The sequence below is a fragment of the Eschrichtius robustus genome, chromosome 6 (genome assembly GCF_028021215.1).
Source record: "Eschrichtius robustus isolate mEscRob2 chromosome 6, mEscRob2.pri, whole genome shotgun sequence".
NCBI lineage: Eukaryota > Metazoa > Chordata > Mammalia > Artiodactyla > Eschrichtiidae > Eschrichtius > Eschrichtius robustus.
In genome coordinates, this window is record NC_090829.1 from 83,677,163 (window position 1) to 83,698,773 (window position 21,611).

General features: G+C 38.0%; 1 pseudogene; it reads left to right on the forward strand.

The window, feature by feature from the left end:
* The first annotated feature begins 18,327 nt into the window (after nucleotides 1–18,327).
* Nucleotides 18,328–19,553, forward strand: LOC137765738 (lupus La protein homolog pseudogene; annotated as a pseudogene).
* The last annotated feature ends 2,058 nt before the right edge of the window (nucleotides 19,554–21,611 follow it).

Here is a 21,611-nt window from a genome sequence, read left to right on the forward strand (position 1 = left end):
GAGGAGGAAAAAAAATAAAGAAACAAAACAAACAAACAAGCAAAACTGGGTAAGAAGTCTTTTTAAATTTTACTTATTCCAACTGTAATTTATAAGCTAGTCAGTTTTATATTGTAATACCTGATTCATGACTAAGTTTAGAAAATGAAGCTATGAGATCTCTGGTCGTGTTTGTCTATATATCTGTGTGCATTATAGATATGTCCTTACCTTTGGATGGTATTATCAAAATTTATTTGTCAATTAATTGAGCTCTAATTAATTGCTTAAAGGAAGTTAAGTGCTTATATAAATTCTCAAAAATACAGAAGGTAACTGGTCAGAATTAATTTCAGGTCACATGAACTGGGAAATATTCAGTATTAAATTAATATCTGGTATTAAAATTTGTTTGTTAATTTAATTAATATAGAAATGTCTTTAGAGTCATCAACATTAAGTATAATACCTTTATTGTACCTAGGTTTAACAGAAGTCAAATAAAGCCTTATTATATCTGCTATAAGTCTGTCAACAAGGAAAGTAACTCAAAATTTAAAAAAAAAACTTTTAAGAAAAGTAAATGTAAATGAGATAAGGGCTTTTAGGTAAACTCTATAGGAGTAGTTATGTTTTAGAAATGTCTACTTGAGGATCATCTCTCCAGATATTTGGTAACATGAAATTTTAGAGTTATGCTAAGTTAAATGATGGAAGTTTGTTGAATAGCTGGGTCATTCCCAAATAAAATAAGATGCTGAGACATCAATTACTAAACAGGAAAAGAAGGTATTTAGGACTATTAATGAATATATTTGGTGCCACCCTGAAATGTTCTCTATAAGAAAGCAAATGTTTTTAGAAATTATCACTGGTATTTATGTTCACCAATCTACAGAATGCTAATGTAAAAGATGGTTCATAATTGCTTACTTCTTAGTTTTCACTAGAAATCAAGGTTTTTAAGAGTTGAGGACTCTAATTTAAACAGGTAATTAAAGCTAATAAAAGTAATAAAGGAAACATTTCAGTATACAGTAGGAAAGTAGGATGTGTGCTTTCAGTAAAGAAGGTATGAGGAATGGAATTACTTTTTATTAAGGGAAAAGAAAGTAAGTCTGTCTTAGAGCTGGTTGTCTCTGGATGGGAGAAAATAAGGAATGAACTAATATCGACACAGAAAGTTATGTAGCATTTGTGGATGGTCAAGATTGGCTGGGTTTAGATTGAAATTAATTAAATAAGTGAATTTTGTTAAAAGCAAGCTGGTGCAAGACTAGATTTGGTTTTCTCTCTCTATTAAGAGGACAAAGTGTCCTGAGAATGCTGCTTTTAATAACAGATTATGTGAATTTCTGCGCCTTTAAGTGATCTGTATTTGCTTTTGAATTCTCTTGTAACTTTGGTTAGGTTAGTATATAGTGGGGAAGACACAAAGGAAAGATGTCCAATCAAAAGTCTACCACAATCTTCAAAGGAAGGAAAAATTTTAAAAATCTAAATAAACTAGGTTCAATGGGGATTGAGAGGTGAGTGTGGACTTGAATAATATTTATATGAGTCAATCCACTGGTCTAGATGACTGGTTTGGATGTGAGAGAAAGAAAGAGTAAAAGATGTCCTTGAGGAGTCTATCTTGGGTGATTTGGGACTGAAGGTATTGTGGCAGTGATCACATGGAGAAAGAGAAAGACAACCTGCTCATGAAATCCCTTCCTGATCAGAGCAATGTTTGGTGTTCAGATATTTTCTTGTTGATATGAATATTGATCACTGTTATTCAGATAGGAAATTCAGATGGAATTGGAAAAAATATTAAACATCTGGTGTATCTCTGTACCAGTATCACATTTTTAAAAGACAGTATGGCTTTGAAATCTTGATGCTGAGATCACAAGGCAGGCTCTTAAAATAACAACTGTCTTTGGCGGAGCCATTTTAAAGAAATGACTCCCAGCTTTCCATGTTTATGAACTCCTTCATGAACCGTCACGGCAACTTATTTTTCTGGCTTCAGCCCGTCTCTACGAGTTCTCCACTTTTATGTGTGTCTTACTCAAGCTAAATTACATGTGTGACTTGGCAAGTCTTAGGTATGTGCCTGTTAGTGAGGTAACACTGCCACCTAGCATTTGAAGGGGATCTTTGTTGTCTTCTAACAATAGAATCCCAGTGTCTCCTACACCAGGAATCATTGCCAGAACTCCTACCTTGAAAAGAGCTGTTTATGAATAATTAACATTGCAACTGAAGAGCTTCTCATTTTTACTTCAATATTTTGGCGTGCTGTGCTAAATGTTTGGAGTGTCTGTCACTGGAAAGTGCCAGAGAGAAGTCAGGACAGTTGTGTATTTGTGTGTATGCTGTGCATGCACAGATATTCTACTTCAGGATGGAGAGAAGGAAAGGGAGGGTGGGAGGGAGACTGCAGAGCGTGGGAAAAATAAAAAGAAAAAAATGCAGGTGGACTTGTGCAGGATCTAGCAATAAATCACCAAAGAATCAAATAGTTTGTGAGGAGTGGGTGGTGGTGGGGGCAGAGAGGATGTAGGGAAATGAATGAAAAGGGCAGGAGAGGAAATGGCATAGGCGGGAACAAGGAAGGAAAATGTAAATATTTGAGACATCAAGAAGGAAGAACATTTCAAGATCTTTCTCTCCTCCTCTTCCTCTCTTCCTCCTCTTCCTCTCTCCCTCCCCCTCCTCCTCATCCTCTTCCTCCTTCTCTCCTCTCCCCCTCCTCCTCCTTCTCACTCTCACTCTCTCTTCCTCCCTCCCTCTCTTTCTTATCACTCTCTCTCATCTCTCACCTCTCATCACTCTTTTGGCTGAATGCAGAAGACTCTTGCAACTTCCTAGGCATACTGCCTAGAACCAGCATTTCTTGGTCAAGATCTGATTTTTTTTTTTTTTCTGATGTGTATTTCTTGGGTTTAAAATGTCTTTTGTGCTCTTCGTTAGTTTTTATGTGTGTGATGCATGAATGGAAGATAGACAGGTGTTCAGGTTCAGTTATTATTGATCTTGTCTAAAGGGACCTAGAGGTTCTGAACTCCTGGAAAATACCTGTTCTCAAGATTTTGCAGAGATCACAGAAATACGCCCTTTGTGCATCTAGGTTTCTGGCAAAGGCTTTTCAAAAAGCTGATCTTACATGGTGCTTCGAGCTGTGTTTGAGAACACTGTTTCTCCCTGCTGCCCTCTGCTGTGACAGTTTGATGTTTCAAGTCTTTAAAGGTTTGCTTTAGGGAAATGTTTATGCATCTGAAAGAAATTGTTCAGGTCCTGATTCCTATGGTGTTTTCTTACCAGTAACAACCCCACACCAAACCGCCAATTTGTCACTGTCTGGCTTCCTTCCTGGGTGGCTGCCTTTTTTCTTTTCTTGCTTTTCTCCTTTCTACACTTTCTTCAGGATGAACATCCTCTTACTTTAATTACTAACATTCATATCTCCTGCTTCTCATAATATGTGTTTGCGAGTATGTCTGTGTCTTGGGCAGCCATGAAGGAAGAACTGCTTCTACTCCCAAGACCTGGCAAATTCCCATAGTAAGAGTCCAGTCAGGGACAGAATTCAGGTAAATAGAGTCACCGGGCTGTTGCTGTTCCCTACACTGACTTTTTCTTCTCCTTCTTCTCCTATAGCTGTCCTTGGATTCTGTATTTGCAGTTTCCTACCAAAATAGCTCAGCATTTGACTCTCCTAATGTTTGAGAAAGCCATTAACAAGATCAAGTCCAGAACAATCCTTTTCATCAAGCCATGCCACATTATTCTACATACTGTTTCATTTTCAAATAGGCTAATGTATGTATGTTACCTTTTATATGTTGCATTTCATTAGACCTTTTTCTTGGGCTAGCATCACCCCCTCATCACCTTGTGGCTATGGAACGCTCAGAAGTAGAACCGTATGTGCCATGCTTGCTGCCCTATTGTGCTACCTTCATCTTATTCCATGAGCAGCAAGACTTTCTCCATGCTGGGCTTCCCTCCTTCACCCCTGTAATCTCTGTGTAAAAATTTCACATGAACCCAAGCTCCTATAAGCAGGGCTGCAGCAGGACCAGCTGGCAGCAGAGTTGCATCAGACAGCACAGTAGTAAGAATTAAAATCATTCGTCTTCTTTCTTTCCATTAGCAGCCAGGGGAGAGCTGGGGGTGGGGAAAGGTTATGAATCACAGCATTTCCAAGGCGACCTCAGAGAAAAGGAAGAAGGTTGGGGATTTGGGAAGATAGTGATACAGGTTAAGATATGGGTCAGGGGTCTCTACCTTTTTTGCATGGTAGTTCTGCACTTGTATAATTTATACTCCTTTCAGATAAATGTATTCCATGCTTTCAGTCTGGTAATGCAGCAACATAGTTTGCTTTCTGAACAGTGCTGCATAGATTTAACCCTTTGCAAAACCACTTGGACTCCTCTTTGTGTTGACTGAATCTGGTGATATATTGATTAATTTAAGAAGCAGATCTTTTTTTATGATTTTGGGAAAAATCCATTGATTTAAATTACGGTTTCAGATTTTCGAATACTTTTTTAGCATTGTGCTAAATTGGGGGGGACACATGACAATAACTAGTCCTCTGTTTCTTTCCTTTCCCTCATCCCCAATACTCAGGATTCTAAACACTGTATGTCTCGGTGCCTATGAATCGCTCAGACAATAAAATGTTTATAGCTGAGCTCCACTCAGTGAAGTATGTATCTGTTATGAAAAAAGATTGCTAGTTGGAGCTGGAAATTTACAATAGACACCCACAGGAAGGCATCCTGGTGCAAATCACACTAGGACATAGAGCTCTTCATATTGAATTACTCCAGGGAGCCATTTAGAATGATCAGGTCTTAAAGACAACACAGAATTCACAGAGAAATCCTGCGAAGATTATTTTGTACATGATATTAAAACCAAGTGTTAATTTTTCTCTTCAATCTCACGCAGATGTCAGGGTCTATCCTGAAATACAGAAATGGAGAGGCCTTATAGTTTTTATTTTATAATGTCTTTTCTTTCTTACTTATTTGTTAGACACCCTTAAAAAGGAGAGCTGTAAGCACAGAACATAAAATTGGGTGTAATTTAAACCTCAGGGGTTAATAGTGGGTTCCTTCTATATTTAAGCTTCTTAATGTTCCTCAGCTTCCTTTTCATAATCTATGAAATGGAATGAGGGTGCTTTCAGATCCTTAGTTACAAATGAAATTATAGATATTTATGCTCTTTTCTGCAGTTTAGTTATGTTTCTCACATCACCCTTCTCCTCCATTACATATGCATATATAGCATTTTTTAAACGCAGATGGCACAGTTTTTAGAGCTATAGAATGAAGGTAATATTTATCTCAGAATTTCTATAGCTCTGATTACCTAAATATGCTAATAGAAAAATTAGGCTAAGAAAAAGACTGTAACTAAACAAGATATTCTCATAGTCACACGGGGTATCGAAACTTCAGAAAATGTATTAACCAACCTACAATTACTTGGGAGAAAGGCAAAAGGAAACAGGGTGTAAAAGATTATTTTTACATATTTTAGTCCTTTGCCATAATATTTGCAAAAGGTAAATATCTGAAAATAGGAAGATGTACTAGACTTAGTTTATAAGCTACCCCAGATACACATTTCCCTTGTTTTCTGGTTGAACAGTATTAGAAGACTATCATCTGTGGGTCTCTCACAATTCATCAAGTCTTGTGAGCAGAGACACTGACTGCCTTTGTTCCAGAGATGGAGACAGTGTCTCCCTGCAGAGCAAAAGGCCGGTTTGCTTAGTGTCCATTATAAGTAAGGATATGTCTCTCTCCAGGGCAAAGATCAGGCAAGCTTATTGCCCATTATAAAAGATTTGAGTTCCCTAAGCTTTGAGTTATTCTCCTAAAGTGCAACCTACCATGTATCAAGTGTAACCTGACCCTGTTCAAGTCACCCTGTGGGAATTGGGGCTCAGGGAAATGCACAAATGCTGGCATTCTGGTTAATGATATCACTGCCAGTAATAAAGTCCCAACAGTCTCATGTTTTCTGCCAACATCCATGAGGCAACTAAATGGTTAACTGAGTAAAATCTCAGACCCTTCACTGTTCTTAATAAGCAGCAACTTGTCCTTTTCCCTTGGTTCTAAGTCCAGCTAACCTCACCATTATAGACTATTGAGCTCTAGGTGGTACTGGCTAAGAGCTCAAACTTTGTCAGCTCCAGCTGGACTGGGGCTCTAAAGGCAGCTACTTGGAGAGACCAGGTGACTCAATGCAGACGTGCAGGAAAGTTAATGATCCATGGGATGAACTTTGCTGGAAGGGAGAGCAGGGTCAGGGAGAGAGCCTACAAAAAAAATGCATCTCACACTCTCCTCTTGGAGAGCCTTCTCTGAGATGAAGTCTTCTCTTATCCCCTCTCTAAAGATAGTCCAGATGGCAAGCCCACTAGTGTCCCTCTTCTTATTTGTTTCTCCTCCTTCCTTCCCTTGCTCCTTTCCCCCTCATTTCTGCTTCTCTGAGATTTGATTCTTCAGCAAATAGTAGCATACAAGCTACAGGATTTGTTTTCTAGAAAACCTGGGTTAAGAGAGAAGTTTAGAATACTTGCACCTCAACCCTGAATTTTTGCAATTAAAGTAACTGTGAAACAAAATTGTATTAACAGAAGGCAAATATATTTGAAAATTGGCTAGCTGTCCATGTGAGCTCTTTAAGCGTGAGAAATCTGGCAGAGGTCAGTCTACACAGTAGCCTCCTCTCAGGCACAGCAGCAGGGCCAGCCATCTTAAAGCTGTTATGTTCATCTTCCCATAATTGAAAACACTGTCAAATAATATTCATAATCGTTAACTCTCTGCAGCTTTAGAAATCAAGACTTGACATAATACATTACTATTACTATCATTTTCATTGTTTCTTACAATGACTGTGACCAATACAATACATAAAGAGTATGAGCTACTGACTTAATCTTTGATTCTGGATTCCAGGCAGATCTAGATATCATGGTTTTAGTACTGTGTTCAGATTCTGTTTGACATGGATGAGATTTGAGAATTAATGCCCAAGATGCAGATCATCAGAGGAGGGAAAAGAGGACCTGTAGAGATCAGGGGTTAGAAGATGGACTTAATGTTCGATAGATAGACATGGGTTCAAATGCTACTTTTATCACTTCCTAACTTTCAGTATTTATCAAACACCTTCATGTGCTGTTATGTGTTGAACTGTATCCCCCCTCCCCCCTCACAAAAATTTATATGTTGATATTCTAACTCCTAGTACCTCAGAATGTGACCTCATTTGGAAATAGGGTAATTGCACATGTAATTAGTTAAATTAAGATGAGGTCATTAGGATGGACCCTAATCAATTTTGACTGGTGTATTTATAAAAAGAGGACATTGGAAACACAGATATATACATAGGGAGAAGGCCATGTGAAGATGAAGGCAGGGATCAGGGTGATTCTTCTACAAGCCAAAGAAAGCCAAATTACTAGAAAACCTCTTAGGGGAGAGGCATAGAATAGATTGTTCCTCACAGCCCTCAGAAGAAACCAACCCTTCCAAGACCTTGATCTCAGACTTTCAGCCTCCAGAAATGTAAGACAATACATTTCTGGTGTTTAAGCCACCCAGTTTTTGGTACTTTGTTACTGCATCCCTAAACAACTCATACATGTGCTCTGTGTCATGCTAAAAGCTATACATAGAGAAGTGAACAAAATACAGACATAGTACCTGCTCTCATAGTACTTACAATCTAGTATGAAATAATAAATAAAATATAACTATAAACTTTCTTAGGAAAGAAACAAAGAGGATGCTATGAGAGAAAATTGGTGATGGGGACCAGTGGTTACCTTAGAGAGTAACATTAGGAAAGTTTTCTCAATCAGGATGTAACATCTAAACTGAGACCTTCCATTCAAAGAGTTTTGAGGTTGGGAGGCTGAAGTGGGAGAGAGAGCACCTGTGTACACCCAGAGACCAGGGAGAATTTAGAATACACCAAGAACTAAAAAAAGGAAACATCTCTATCCTGGTGAGTCAGGGACGAAGGGTAAAAGATAAATTAGAAGTATATCGAGGCCACATCATGCAGTTATCCAGATGGAAACCATTTAGGCACTTTAAACAAAGAAGTTATAGGATCCATTGTACTTGTAAAAGCCTCATTCTGGCTTTTGTGTAGAGAACAGATGGGGAAATACAAGAAAGAAAGTGGGTAGATCAGTTGCAGATCTATCCTAGCTAAGGTGAAAACATTAGAGATGGAACAAAATGGACAGTTGACAGATTTCATTTGAAGAAAGAATTAATAAAACTTGATAACTATTGGGGATAGAGGAGGGAAGGAAAAGAAAAAATCAAGATGACTTCTAGGTTGTTGGCTTGAGCAGACAAATGGGCAAATAGTGGTGCCATTTGCTGAGAGAGAAAATGGAGGAAGAAACAAGTTTGCATTCTTGTGTGTGAAAAAAGTTAAGATGAGACAAAGGAGAAGAATCAAGAATTTAGTATTATAAAGTTGATATCCCTTGAGGCATTAAGCAGAAATGTCAACTGAGCAAATTGTATATAAGCTTTGTCTTTAACACAGAGATCTGGGCTAGAGTTAATAACTTTTTTTTCCATCAGCATATAAATGGTACTTAATACTATATGGGAATGACTAGGAAGAAAGTGTAGAGGTAGAAGAGAAAATATACACTCAAGCCTTGGCGTAGGTGTTAAGAAAATTACTTAACCCCCCTGAAACTTAATTCTGTCATCTGTAAGTGGAAATATCACACACTCTTAAAGTTGTGTGCGGATCAAATGAAATCATGTTTATTTGTAAAATGCAATGCAAATCATAAAAGCTGAATACATGGTGGTTATTGTAAATATATGAGTATTTCTGTTTTGTACTGAAGAGACAGAAAAAATGGAAGTGGGAGACTGAAAAACAGAGGAAGAAATGTTGTTTGGGAAATTCAATGGAAAGGTTCAATAAGTACGGGTAATTAGCTCTTTAAAATGCATATCAGAAGCAAATAAGAATGGGCACTGAGAGTGGCCACTGTGTTTGTGAGGCAATTCCAGAGAACTTCCTTGCTATGATGGCAGAAAACAAAAATGTAAAAAGGAGAGAATTTGAGTAGTTTTAAAGGGCAGGGGTCAGTTCAAGTGAAGACTTTTTCAAGTGAAAGGATTATGTGTATGTGTGTTATCAAAGGTAAAAAGATAATTTAAAGGGGAGATCAAAGATGTTAAATGATGCACCTGAAGTCTGATTTAATTGCTGGGCAATATACCCCTGACAACAGAGCCAGAGGCCCTCCCCCTGGGGCTAAACTTCGACTCAGTTCCTGAGAGGCAAGTGGTCTTCAGCTTTGATAGTGAAAGTGGTCACAGTGAAGAGAGGGCTAGTTTGAGAAGGGTAGCTGGGTTCTTTGTAAGTGTGGGAAGGCAATAACTTCCCGGATGGTGGGAAGAAGAGAGTAAGGGTCACTAACCATGAAGGAGATGGTCAGAAGAGAACACTTGGTGACTAGGGAGGACTTGAAGGCTTGAGTACAATGGATGAGACTGACCATTGAGAAAGGGTTAAACTGTAGTGAGAGATGTGGCAGGTAAGGAAGGGAACAGATATAGGGCCCCCAAATCTTATGTTGATGATGTGTAAACCCCTTGGTGAGTGAGGAGCACAGATATCAGTGAAAGCAGGAGAAACCATGAGACAATATTGCTATATTGCTCAACCACATTGGTGTTGACAATTTCTGGGAGTATAGTAGAAGTAGGGACAGAATAATTTGTAGTTATTCAGATAAAATTAGTATGTCTGATGAAAGGTATACTTAAGAAAATGCATGCGAGAGCTTAAAGCATGGTTGTAGGCAGGTAGAAGGCAATTGTTAAGTGTAAGTCTAAGTGTATGCTGAATTAGAAGGAAATAATAGGATCACTCCTATTATTTGAATTATGTTCATGTGAATTTCGAATCACATGAAATTGAAGGAAGTCTTTGAGTCGTTTTTAATTGTTTATATGGAACTAGAAGCCAACTGACCCTAATTCAAAGAACATATCCTCTCCTTATTTTGTATTCCCTATAGTCTCCCATTAATAATGTTAGGTATGTGGCAAAGGGTGCATCTAGTATGAATGAATGGATATATGTACGGACCTGTGTCCTATCTCTGGGTGAGTTTGAGCATACATTGGCCAGTCACTGGTCAGATACTGTAGAGGGAGTTTAAATTTCAGATGAAAGAAAGAATAACGTGGCCTCTAAATCCGCTGAGCAGTAGATTCTAAAATTCTGAGATACTCTGAATCTAAGAATTAGTAGATCGAGGCCAGCCCAAGAGTACATTCTATCTGAGACAAAGCCCCCATATATATAAAAAACACGTCCGTGTTCCAAATGAATGTGTGCTTTAGCTCTCTCTAAAACTTACCTAGGAAAGCAACAGTTTCCTGTCTTAAATTAAAGCTTTTACTAGAGAAAGCTTTGCTTTGTCAGGGAATATCTTTTTTCAACTTAAAAGGATTATCTTTTAGAGCTTTCCATCAGAGAACACTAGAAAGGGGTACTGAAAAGAAACAAGCCTAAAATTCTATTTACATTGGAAGTATTTTCTAGAAACATGCTTTAAAGAATATGTATTTCTTTTGAAAGGAGCAGGAAACCCAGATATAAAAATGCTAATGATATTTTTCTCTGCTTAAAGAGCATTTCATAAATAATATACTTTTTTCAAGAGACCATAGCAATGCTGAACATTCATGGCACTGTTTCAGACCCAGGAAGTTAGTGATATTTTCCTGGTGAAATGTGATATTTGCCACATCTATCTGGTTTATGGAAAAACAAATTAATTATATTATTTAAGTTGTTAATGAGATGAGTTTGAATTTTATATTCTTCTACAGCAATGTTTTCTTCGTCAACTCTGCTCTCTTTGGTCTCCTTGACACTTTCATGCCTAGCCATAAGACAAATGTTATATTAATACAATAAAATGGTATCTAAATTAAAATAGCAGTAACTATCATTTGTATTACACTTTATTGTTATCAAATTATACTATCACATCTCACTTATTAACCATCTTGTGAGCCAATATTATTATTTTCATTTTCATTGTACAATACGAAATATAGATACTCAGAAAGTTTCCGGAGGTATATAGTAAGTAAAGAAACTGAGACTAGGAACTTTTCTTGCTACCATTCCATGTTTTTGTTTTGTTTTGTTTTTCTATTTTCTCTATAGCTGTTCAAATTATACCTCTAAATTGGATACCTTTGGTCCTTTCTTTAGACTTCCCTGGGCAGAAAACAATTTCTCCTTATCTGAGCTGTAAACTATCTCCAGAAGAAAAAGTTAAAAGATAAGTCCTTGACTCTGGTAATGCAGTAACCTTTTGCTTTTAGGATATTTGGGGTATATAGAGGATGAGACAGATTTTTTATCCCTTCAAAACATTTAAGCATTGGGAAGAGATCACCATGAGGCATCAAACATATTCATTTGTCAATCCTACAATGTCTTCTGTTTCCAGGAAACAGAGCTTGACAGTTTCTTCCTTTCTGGAATACTGTGAATAGTGAAATAAGTACAAGCTTAGGAAATGGACAGAATCGAGTTCATATCCCATTTCCTCCATTTATTAGCTGTGTGGTCTCAGAAGAATCATTCAGTCATTGAATCTCAACTACGCATTTGTATAATAGATGATAGAATTTCCTTGAATTAGAGATTCCCTTCTTCTTAGATTGTAGGAAATATATGTAAAGAGACTATCATCGGGACTTCCTAGAATGCTCAGCAGAACATAGTCACTACTGCTACTTCTGCACTAGGTCTTGTAAATCATCTTGTTGCTGCCACCAGCCTTTGAAGAGCTTGCCCTAAAGGTACGTGGGAATTAGCATTAGAGACTGTATTACATAGTCTCCAAGAAGGTTGTGTGCATTCCCCCAGGTGTCTACCCAATGCCTCCCACCACAATAACAGTGGCAGACTAAGGGTCACATAAAGAAACTATCCTATTGTATAATCCTTTCATGCATTGGTATAAATGCTTTTATGTGATCTGGTAATTCCTTATTACTGTAAGAGCATCCCCCAGAAATTTCAGGACCATCAGCTGGCTCACGTGGTACCGTAAATGCCTTTTTCCATGTCTGATGAGTCCAGTGATCAGAAGATTTTCCTGATGTGCTGAAATCAAATGAATATACCTGAACCAAAAAGTAAATAATTTTTCGCGTGCTTTGTTTGCAGCACCATGGTGTCATAAAGCAGAAAGAAAAGAAATGAGGCTTGTGATCGTTTGTATTGTTGCTGGGTCCTTTCCATTCATGAGGTACCTGTGATCATCAGCTATGCCTGAGAGACACTGGCGGTCCCCAGATCACAGGGCACAGGCGCTGCACTGCATAATAAAAAAAGGGGATCCTAGCAACGGCATCAAAGTGGATGTTTTCGATTTCCTTTTAAATATTTTTTTTACTATAGTTTTTTTATAAAGATGAAAGCCAATAGATTGCCTGTTTTCAAAATATATATATATATATATATATATATATATATATATGACTAATCAGGCACCCTGAACTTTAAAATATATTGTACACTGATTTTGTTAAAATAATAGCTTTCAGATATCACAGAAACAGCAAGTCTAAGGTGGGCCCAGAGCTGCAGCTTTATTCATTGTAGTGAGGAGGGGTTGAGTAGATCAGAGTCTGAGCTTGGGAGTCAGATTGTCTGCACTCAAATCCCACATCGTCACTTTCCTGGCTATATAACCATGGGCAAGTCACATCCTCCCTGGGTCTCAGTTTCTACATGTGCAAAATGGGGATAATTACGGAGCTGTTGTCTGAATTCCGTGAGATAATGTATGTAAATAGCTTAACATAGAGATAGGCACATCACAGGAGCTCAATTAGCAAATGTCAGCTACTGTTGTTTTAGTAATTTATTTCCTCAAAAGATATCTATTGGCTTCTGAACATGAACAAAATTCCAAACAAAAATAAATAAAACAGTAAGACAGCCCTGGACCTCTAGGAGCTCAGCCTCTTGTGTGAGACACAGAGTGGATACGTTTATATCCTAAATGTTCAAATAGAGGCAGGCATGCCCAGAGTACTGAGGCAAAATGAATAAGGGAAAGCTGGCAGCCCAGGGTGGCAGGAGAAGCTTCCAGTCATGCAATGTTTTCTTAGTGGGAAGAGAGATAGGGCATCAGCTGGAGCAAAGGTTGGCAAACTTTTTCTGTAAAGGGCCAGATAGTAAATATTTTCAGCTTTGTGGGTCATTCAGTGTCTCTGCTGTAGTTACTCAACCCTGCAGCTATATAGACCATACATGGACGAATGGACGTGGCTGTCTTCCAATAACATTCTATTTACAAAAATGGGTCTTTATTATCCAGGGTTCTCCAGAGAAACAGAACCACTAGAATGTGTCCATATACAGAAAGAGATGTTAAGGAATTGACTCATACAATTATGGAGGCTGGCAAGTCCAAAATCTGCAGGGTAGACCAGCAGGCCGGAGCCCCAGGGAGGAGTTGAAGCTGCAGTTCAAGTCCTCGAGCTGTCAGGTTGGAGACCGTGAGAAAAGAGCCAATGTGCAGCTCAAGCCTGAAGGCCATATGCTGCAGAACTTCCCTCCTGCTTTTTGTTGTATGCAGAACAATATATGAGACCCACCCACATTGTGGAGGGTGATCTGCTTTACTCAGCGTCCACTGATTTTAATATAAATCTAACCCCAAAACATCCTTCAAGTGGACACATAAAGTCAACCATCACAAGGCCTCAGCCAGATTTGGCCCACTATAGTTTGCCTACCCCTGAACAAGAGAGAGAATTCTTTCTGCTCAGACTAAAGTGGTGGAGTTGTTGTTTTTTTTTTTTTCCAAAAGCAATGGTACTCTGATTCCAAGGTATTATGAATTAGTCATTGTGTACTCTGCCAAATCCCAAGGCTTAAGGACCAGAGCAGGGTGATTAGAAGGATCTGAGATTGGGTTTGGTTATCCCCAGACCTCTTTCTCCCATTGCTGAGAATAGGAAGGCCACTCGGCTTGAGCTTCATATCCAAATAGGACACAGTGGGGAGAAAGGAGAAGCCAGAACTCATAGTGGGACACTGCTTTCTCCCCTAACAAATGGGATTGTGGGCAGAAGAGGGAGCTTAGCAGAAGGAAAGGATTATGTAGCCACCTTCCCAAATGGATTAAACAAAGTCAAGTGGAAAGGGAGCCCCTCTCCTAATTCCAACCCCACATTGATTCAGTGAATTGTTCAGATTCATACAGAAAGACCCCCATCATGTTTGGGTGGAGATCTGAGGATATGAGACTGTTGGTAAGATAGGAAAAGAAAAAGAGTATGGAGGAAGCAGAGGAAGGAGGAGCAAGGGAAAAGAGAAGAGGGGTATAGAGAGCAAGGTGGGACATAACACAATAAATGAGAGAAAAGGGACGAAAGGTGATTTTTTTTTTTAAACGTTTCAAGTTCAATAGTCACACTCTCTGCAAATAAAAAAAGCAGGTACAATTCAACTCAACCCAGAAGCTTGTGTGCAAAGTTACAGGAAACTGAGACATTGTATAAAAAGTTAGGTTAAAGGTGATTCTGTGGTTTTGTTTTGTGTGTTTTGTTTTGAGGGTGTGGGTCTCCCTCAGTCACCTGAACTCAGCCAAGAAATGGTTATCCTGATGAAATATCAGCAGCCAACCCACAGTAAAAACTGACAAATACTAAAAATTAAAAAAAAAAAAGCATAATTACCAAAAAAAAAAAAAAAATTGTCACTGCTTCCTCCCTCTGCATTTTGCTTTTTTAAACTTGTGTGTGTGTTTTCTTTTTAAGTTTTTGATCTTCTTTTTTTTTTAATCCCGAAAGGTAGACAGTAAAAGAGCTCCTGGAAAAATTTACAACCAACTGCATGAGGGTCTGGGAAGCTGAGGGGCTGGAGGAGGGCTGGGACAAGAAGACAGGAAGGGGCACTCCCCTCAGCTCTGTAGCCTCACTATACGACCACGGACTGTGTGGGGTGGTGGTCTAGGAAAGGTGATTTTTCATTTCACTTTTCAAATGTAAAACTAACTCTATATCTCTCTTCCTTAGATCTTCTACTTCAAAAACATGTATTCTGTAGCTCGAAGGGTCTTATAGGTTTTAATTCATTTAAATCACAAAGTATTGATAGTTCAGGACTCTTAGATGAAAAGTATTACTGAAGTACAGAGCTTAGGTCCATTATTAATAAAATCGGTCCTTAACAGCAGTCTTTTTCAAGACTTACTGGCTCCTTGAGAATGCCTAAGGTTAGTAGTAGATGGCCCTCATCTAATAAAAGCATCAGACAAACGGAGGTATGTATGTATCATAACCCCTTCATGAGAGTTTTGTAAGAACTATGATGTCCAACACTAACCTGAAGGAAACATCTTGGTACAGGGGTAGCTTGCTGTATGTCCCAGCTGACCTGAAAAGCTGCATGGGAATAGAATCAGTGTAAAGTAAAGCAGATTTTAACTACCCCAGAGAAGTTTTTATTATTCAGCCCTATGCCAATCAAAAAGCTATGGTAACTGGGATTGCTGATATTTTTCTAAATAAATATAATAAGAAAAAATAGAAGAGAAACTCCCTGTCACTGTGTTTTCACAAACAAGGGTGCTTTATATCACTACCCTTTCATTCATTTTTTAACAAATTTACTGAAGTAAGTTTGAAGTTAAACTATAACCTCTCTGTTGGTTTATGGTCAAAGTATTTTTATTTTCCTTTGAACTGATTTTCTTTCTGTTTATTTGCTGCCCATCTACATTTTATTAGTATTATTTATACAGAGTATTTGTATGAATTATTTGTGTGACATACTTTGTGGAATAACGTGAGATGTAAATAAACATAATATCAATCATATTTATGCAGAAAATAAGACAAAACCAGCAGCTGCCAATTCACAAGAGCAAGCCCTGGTGAATGTTTGTGGTAGTATCAAAAACCTCAATGTCTTTAATCTTCCTAGGAAATTTCCTTCATATTATCTCTGAATGTTTAGAGTTCCTTTTCTTGGTTCTCTTAATATGCCTTTCTTATAGCATCTTTTTCCTATTTCATAGCCTCACTTACATCTGTGATGATATTAAGCATTTTTTTCCTTTTACTTCCTGCCTATCTCTGTTTCCTTCAAGTTTCTTTTTTTTTTTCTTTCTTTTCTTTTTCTTGTTTTGGTTCCTTCCTTTCTTTCTTCCTTCCTTCCTTTCTTTCTCTTTCTTTCTTTTTCTTTCTTTCTTTCTTTCTTTCTTTCTTTCTTTCTTTCTTTCTTCCTTCCTTCCTTCCTTCCTTCCTTCCTTCCTTCCTTCCTTCCTTCTTTCCTTCCTTCCTTCCTTCCTTCCTTCCTCTGTTTTGGTCTATATCATTCAGGTCATAACTCTTCTCAATGTCTGCTGATCCTTTCCTGTCCATTTATATTAAAGCACAAGGTGTCACAACTCTGATCGAAGATGGCAGGCTTTACTTTAGAGTGGTCAGCTGGAGGGAGGCTCCTGCTATTGGAATCCACAGGTCTTTTCTCCTAGACAGTGTTTTCCCAAGAAAGGAAGCCTCTGATCTCCTGCCTGGAGGTTATAAAGCAAATTGTCAGGTTTTGTAGAACTGAGCTAGGTAAGTAAAGAGGATAAAGCAGACTCATAATTCAAGACATAGCTCTCACCATTTAGTGTGTAGATACACATTTAATTCTTCTGGTTTTAATATTTCATCCCACCCTCAACTTTTTCTGATATTCTAGAGCAGGATTTCTGAACCTCTGCATTATTGATGCTTAGGATTGAATAATTCTTTGTTGTTTGGACCATCCTGTAATTGTAGGATGTTAGCAGCATCTCTGACATCTACCCACTAGATGCCAATAACATCACCCCCACCCCCCAACTGGTAACAAAAAACATCTTCCCTTGGAGGCAAACTGAACCTGGTTGAGAACCATTGTTCTTAGGGAAGCCCTCTTATTCAAACACTCCAGAGAATAAGTGACTTGTCTTTTTCTGCTATGTGTCTTTGTATGCATATGAAAGACGAAGGAGTGTTATTTGTCATGCTATACAGATCTAAGGATCTAACTAGATGCAAGCATTCAACCAATCTTTACATCTTTATCCCCACTGAATCTTGAGATATCTGCTACCTATAATTCCAGGAATTTTACTGGGTTCTGTGACAAGAAACCACTTGTTTCTTGGCTTTCATCATAAAGATTCTTACTCTTCTTTCATCTGCAAAGTCATAAAGAATTGTCCATCTGCTTTCAGCTTCAAAAATTTTCTTGATGTGTCTTAACTATAGTTATTTCCACTCCTATCCTCTTTGCATTTGAGAGTTGAGAGGAATTTTTTTTACCCCTTTACTCTAATTCTTGTAAATTTGAAGAAAGACAATTTATACATGTGTTCTCTGTCATGTTTTTGCATGATTTTTCAATATTAAATGCAAACCTTAAAATAATGTCTGTGTTTATGGTTATGTACACAGAACTTGGAAGGTACATTTTATTTTTTCTAGAGTATTATTATTAATCCAGGAACAGGAATCCCTTGTATGTGCATGAAAAGGGGTGCTTATGTCTTTCCAAAACTCATATGTTGAAACCTAAATCGCCCAGGTGGTGGTATTTGGAGGGGGTGCCTTTCAGAGGTGATTAGGTCATGAGGACTGAGCCTTTCATAAATGGGATTAGTAATTTTATAAGAGAGATCCCTCACCCCTTCTGCCATGTGAGGACACAGTAAAAATAAGGGTCTCTAAACCAGGAAGTGAGCCCACACCAGACACTGGATCTGCCAGCACCTTGATCTTGGACTTCGCAGCCTCCAGAACTGTAAGAAATAAATTTTTGTTGTTTATAAACTACCCAGTCCATGGTATTCTGTTAGAGCAGCTCTAGTGGGCTAAGACAAAGGGTACAGCTTATAAAGCTGGGTCTGGCAATAACTTACTTCTAAGTTTTCAGGATAGCTAGCACATTGCCAAGGCCATCATTAGTGCTCAGTTCATCTGATTGATTAATTGGTTCAGCTGATACTTACAATTGCTCCCTGAAGCTGACTAAATACATATTGGAACCCAGGGAAAGTGAGGCATAGAGAGGTTAAGTGACTTGTTTAAAATGACAGTTAGGCCTGAAGCCCCTCCCACCCTGGCCGCAAGGGTTGCTGGGACAACCCCCATCTTCTTTAGGCGCGTTGGGCAAGCCACTGGCGCTGGGGAGAGGAGACATGGCTGTCGCTGTTAGTGACCTGTGGCATGTCTCTGTGGGACCGGGAACTTAAAGATAGCCAGAATGGCAGAAAATGGTGATAATGAAAAAATGGGTGCTCTGGAGGCCAAAATCTGTCATCAAATCGAGTATTATTTTGGTGACTTCAATTTGCCACGTGACAAAGTTTTAAAGGAACAGACCAAACTGGATGAAGGCTGGGTACCTTTGGAGGTAATGATAAAATTTAATAGGCTAAACCGTCTAACAACAGACTTTAATGTAATAGTAGAAGCATTGAGCAAATGAAAGGCGGAACTCATGGAAATAAGTGAAGATAAAACTAAAATTAGAAGATCTCCAAGCAAACCCCTCCCTGAAGTGACTGATGAGTATAAAAATGATGTAAAAAACAGATCTGTTTATATTAAAGGCTTCCCAATTGATGCAACCCTTGATGACACAAAAGAATGGTTGGAAGATAAAGGTCAGGTACCAAACATTCAGATGAGAAGAACATTGCACAAAGCATTTAAGGGATCAATATTTGCTGTATTTGATACCGTTGAATCTGCTAAGAAGTTTGTCGAGGCCCCTGGCCAGAAGTACAAAGACACAGACCTGATAATACTTTTCAAGGAAGATTACTTTGCAAAAAATAAAAATGAAGAAAGAAAGCAAAATAAAATAGAAGCTAAATTACGAGCTAAACAAGAGCAAGAAGAAAAACAAAAGTTAGCAGAAAATGCTGAAATGAAATCTCTAGAAGAAAAGATTGGCTGCTTGCTGAAATTCTCGGGGGACTTACATGATCAGACGTGTAGAGAAGATTTGCATATCCTTTTCTCAGATCATGGTGAAATAAAATGGATAGACTTTGTCAGAGGAGCCAAAGAGGGAATAATTCTGTTTAAAGAAAAAACTAAGGAAGCACTGGATAAAGCAAACGACGCAAATAATGGTAACCTACAATTAAGGAACAAAGAGGTCACCTGGGAAGTACTAGAAGGAGATGTGGAAAAAGAAGCATTGAAAAAAATAATAGAAGATCAACAAGAATCCCTAAACAAATGGAAGTCAAAAGGTCGCAGATTTAAAGGAAAAGGAAAGGGAAATAAAGCTGCCCAGACTGGGTCTCCTAAAGGAAAAGTACAGTTTCAGGGCAAGAAAACTAAATTTGATAATGATGATGAACATGATGAATATGGTGCATCTAGATCACTAAAAAGAGCAAGAGAAGAAACAGACAAAGAAGAACCTGCATCAAGACAACAGAAAATGGTGCCAGAGACCAGTAATTTAGTAAACATTTTTTATTCATTTTAATTAGATTTTAAGCTGCTTTTGTCTTTGGAGGCTTTTAAAAAGAAAACCGAATTAGGTCCACTTCAATGTCCACCTGTAAGAAAGGAAAATTTTTTTGTTGTTTAACTTGTCTTTTTTTGTTGTTGTTATTGTTATCCAAATGAGTATTTTTTTATGTATAATTCTGTTTGTGTTCTTTCAGATTATTCAAATGTCAAAAGAAACATTCTTCCACTAAATTGCCTTTGTAATGTGAGGATGTATTAGTACAAAGTAATAAAATGTATACTGCATAAAAATAAAATTAGTTTATTTAAAAAAATAAAATTAAAAAAATTTAAAAAATAAAATAAAATGACACAGTTTGCAGCAGATCTAAGACGAGAAACCTAGTTCATTTCTTTTTCAACTATTCTAGTCTTTGTAGAATTAGCATTTCACAAAGAAAGGTCTCACAGCAAAGATGAAATAAGAAGACCGCCTGTTGGTTTTAGAAAGTCAAGGCACTCCTAAGGCTTACTCAGTAGAAGTAACCCATGGTTTCCTGGGTGATGATGAGCCTTTAACTGTGTGCAGGCCCTGTGAAGAGATGATAATAATAATAGATAACACCCACTGGGCATTTTACTGAGTGTCTGGCTCTATTGTAGGTTTTTGTATACTTTACCTCACTGTGTCCTCACAACAACTTCTCAAGGCAGGACTCTGAGTTGGAAGACAAAAGCTGAAACTAGAATCCTACTGAGAAATGCATTCTTCTAAAAGTATTAGACTTACCCTTTCAAAAAAGAGAAATTATAATTAAGTGTTTAGGAATAGGAGAATCTCAAAGTTCTATGCTCTCCCCATTGGATGGTAAGCATGGTGCTACCAATATGAACTCATAGTATAGGAATCAAGTCTGTGCATTTTGCTTGTTGGTTTAAAATTCAGTTAGGTGACCCTAAATTTCTAGCTCAAGTCAAAATCCATAATTTTACTTGCCAATTTGGCCACCTGGATGAACCCATAGTTTCCTCATACAGAAATTTTGCAAATTGATTTTTTTTTACCTGTTGAACATAGCAAACCTCTTCAAAATATAGTAGCTTAAAACAACAATCATATTTTTTTAGCTCAGTATCCTGCTGGTGGGTAATTTAGCTCGGGCTAAACTGGGCAGTTCTGATCTTGCTGGGATCAGCTGATTTCACTCATGTGGCTGAAGTTATCTGGCAGTTGTCTGGGGGCTGCTTGGTCTAGAAGGGACTTTGCTGGTGTGGTAGACTGAATAATGCCCCCCACTACCAAGATGCTCACTTCCTGGTCCCTGGAACCTGTAAATATATTATTTTATATGGCAAAAGGGATTTTGCAGGTGTGATTAAGTTAAAGATCTAGAGATGGGGGAGTATAGTGGATTATCCAGGTGGGTCCAGTGATATCATCACAAGTGTTCTTATAAGAGGGAGGTAGAGGGAGATGCTTCTACAGAAGAGAAGAAGGTGATGTGATGACAGAAGCATAGATTGCAATAATGAACTTTGGAGATGGAGGAAGAGCCCATAAGACAGGGGATATAGTCAGACACTAGAAGCTGAAAAAGCCTCTCCTCAGAGCCTCAAGAAGGAACCAGAACTCCTGACACCTTGATTTTAACTTAGCAAATCTGATTTTGGACTTCTAACCTTCAGAATTATAAGAGAATATTTTTTTGTTGTTTTAAGCCACTAAATTTGTGGTAAATTTGTTATAGCAACAAAAGGAAAATAATACAGCTGAGATAGCTGGAATGACTGGGGCCCCTCTCCAAATACATGTTCTTCCTTCCTGCCTTCCCTCCTCAATGTACATCCTACCCTCTAGCCATACTGAACTGCCAGCAGATCCTATAGCATTGCCATAAAATCTAGAAACATAGATAAGTTTATTTTTTTATTATTTGTATTTACTTCTGAACACCCAGGCTTACTTTTTTTATGGGATGCTTTAAATGTGAAGATCTATTCAGTGAATATCAGAGGTGTAATTCATCTAAAGCAATGAATCATAGATGCATATGCAAAGATTGA